The 3,319-nt window shown below is 32.9% G+C and overlaps 1 long non-coding RNA gene across 1 annotated transcript in view; it reads right to left on the reverse strand.

Moving 5' to 3' along the window:
• Positions 1-404: 404 nt before the first annotated feature.
• LOC119475136 overlaps positions 405-3,319 on the reverse strand; it is a 6,851-nt gene continuing 3,936 nt past the window's right edge. Inside the window, exon 2 of the long non-coding RNA XR_005203725.1 lies at positions 405-950. This is a non-coding gene — a long non-coding RNA (uncharacterized LOC119475136). The remainder of the gene's footprint in view (positions 951-3,319) is intronic.

Raw genomic sequence — 3,319 nt, forward strand, 5'->3', positions numbered from 1 at the left:
AGACCTGCTCTATATATAAAGCATCTCAAGATAACTTCTGTTCTGATTTGACGCTATACAAAAATAAATTAAATTGAATATTAATTTTTATTACCCTTTAACTTATTTCACTTTACCTTTCAATTCGTATTAATTTGTATTACATTTTACTTTACCTTTGAAGTTTTATTAAAGTTTTTTTAACTCATTTTTATTACATTTGACTTATTTTTCCTTTGTATACATTTTTTTGTATAGTTTCCATTTTTTATTCTATTTTACTTTTATATACCTATTATTTATTTATCTGTATTTTTGTCTTTGTGCTGCGGTAACAAATAAATATCCACGCTGGGATTAATAAAAGTTTATCTAATCTTATTTTCATTATGTGTAGGAGTGATAAATATATTAATTTCATCCTATTTCACTTCCAGTTGTTCTTATTTATTGGTGCCTATAACTGTTCATTATTATCTTTCTTTACTTTGTTATATTCCACCACTGCATATGCCGACATATCTCCATATGTGTGAAGTTAAAAAAAAAAAAAAAAAACACTAGTTCAGAGAAGGTTCTGGAGACGCAGCAGCTGCTGGACCTCAGGCGTAGTCGTGTGTTGTCGTAGGACTCCATGTCATTGTCCACTTTTTGTTGAAGAAGAAATATGTCTCTGACTTGGTCACCGTTTTGTCAAAGTCATAAAGCTCCAGCATCACCGATCCAACTTCCTTCCTTTCCGATGAACCCTCTCTGGGAACAGGACTGACCTTTTTAACCTCATGGTGGATGCGGTGCTGCCAGGAGTCCACGTTGTCATGACAACCCCAACATTTCTTTCCTTTGCATCCTGAACAACATCTCAGGAACTGGATCCAAACAGACGCCCGGCGGTCCTCGCAGAGGAAACCTTCTGTTGTCTTTCAGAGCAGCTGTAGACCTCCTCTTCATCACTGCGATGTCTTCTCAGTCTGAGAGTTAACACAGAACATGTTTGAGTTAGTTAAAGCAGCAGTAGGTGAAATTGGAGCAAATATGATTCAAAAAGTTATTTTCATAAAACGGTCGCTAAATCGTGACAGTAGTACATGAAACAGGTAACCTGAAAAAACATCATGTGCCTCTGTGTCCTCCGGAGCTCCTAACGGCATCTACAAGATTTCACATACCGGAGGAAAACAAGCAGTAAGAGCTGATCTGAGGTCTGCTGTCCATCTGCCGTCTATGAGAGCTGGTGTGCAAGATTAACTGCTGGCTGAATTAACTGGTGATGTTCCCGTGCATTACAGATTGATGTGTGGTAGGAGTGGCCTCTCAGGACCCATTGTCGATTTACCAGAAAATAAACATATTGATCGCTTCATCTCTCTATCACAGTCATGTGTCGGTATCTTTTGAAAGATTACTAACGGAACAGTTTGCTGGAAAATTAATTTCACGTGCGTTAGGCTGCGGTTACAATGCTGATCTCAGGACAAGAGTAAAGTAGGTGGTAGGTGACAATGCCTGTTGAAAACACTCACGTCAATAAATCTTATATATATATATATATATATATATATATATATATATATATATATATATATATATGTATATATATACATATATACATATATATACATATATATATATATACATATATATACATATATATATATATACATATATATATATATATACACATATATATATATATACATATATATACATATATATACATATATATATATATACATATATATATATATATATATATATATATATATATATATATATATATATATATATATATATATATATATATATATATATATATATATACATATATATATATATATATATATACATATATACATATATATATATATATATATATATATATATATATATATACACACACATATACATATATATACACATATACATATATACATATATATACACATCATATATCGTTATTACTCTGATGTCAAGTTGATTTGAGACCTGTTCATACTTTCATGACAGCAAACACCACGTGTTGTAGAAAGTCACAACTTTCTGTGTAATTGTAATATTTAACACTAGATTGTAGGATATTAGTCTCATGTTGTGCAATGAAGGTTTCATCTGTTAAACAATTCTTGTGTGGTTGACGATAATTATTATAATAATGAAGGTTATCTATATATAACACTTATCAAAACAAGGGCTCTTTACAAAGTGCTTTACAAGGTGGACATAAAAATAATAAAGGACAGAATCCAATGCCAGATACACGCACATTTCCACATATATTTACAAACAAATATAAATAAATCCCAAGTTGCCTACAGATCGGATCTAACAGGAATTAACTTGTTCTATGACTTCCTGTAAATTCCGTGCCGCCTGATCTCGTCTACTTTCCAGGCGAGGCGCAGTTCATCTCGAACGAGCCTAATATCACCAGTTACAGTTTTTCTCAATTGTTTACACACAAATACTGGTACTTGACACACAATGACCACAACATGTAACTCATGCACCAACCCCCTGAACCAATTCTGCTAAACTACAAGCACAATTCCTGCTTTACACTCAAATTGCAGTTCTAAAACACACTTTTTTCAAAACACTACACACAATTCTCTGCATTTGGCACAATTTTCATGAAGAAAATCTTGTTTTCAAAAGGAACACACTGTCATTCAAAATTCTAAAGTCAATTGCCCTACTATGCACACTGACTCATCACATGGGCAAACACCTGTCACACAGTGTTACAATTAGCAATCAGAGCTTTAGCATAAAAGGGCAAACATTGCTTGTGATGTGGATGAGGTGCTGTGGCCAGACCGAAACAGAAGAGAGGATGCAGCATAGTTTTTTTTACTGTAACTGTATACAGTAAATTCCTCTGTTGTTTTGTATGTAGACCACTGTATGTGCAACTTTGTGTTGGTTGGGATGTACACTGTGTACATTGTTTTTGTGGGGAAAATAAAATATATTTGTTACCGTGTATTTGTGTGTTCTGAGTATAAAAACAATATTCTAAAATATTTTACAACACACTTATGTATGTACTGTCTGTAGTAAGTGTAACACTGAACAAAAAAAAGGCCTAAGTCATTATGATGAATGGAGAAGAAGTGTTTTCCATTCATCATAGTGTTTTACATTGAGCACATCAGTGTTCAACTGGTTCTTATACATGTCTATTCATATGATGGTTTGTGTGTGTCATTTGAAAACAAAATACCATTTTGAGAAGAAATAACATTGTTTTGAATGTAAAGTTTCATTTTGCAGGAGAATTGAGGGGTTTTGCCCATTGTGTGTGTGTGTTTTTTGATTTGTGTGTAGAGTTCTGAGAATA

The sequence above is a fragment of the Sebastes umbrosus genome, chromosome 17, assembly GCF_015220745.1.
Source record: "Sebastes umbrosus isolate fSebUmb1 chromosome 17, fSebUmb1.pri, whole genome shotgun sequence".
Lineage (NCBI taxonomy): Eukaryota > Metazoa > Chordata > Actinopteri > Perciformes > Sebastidae > Sebastes > Sebastes umbrosus.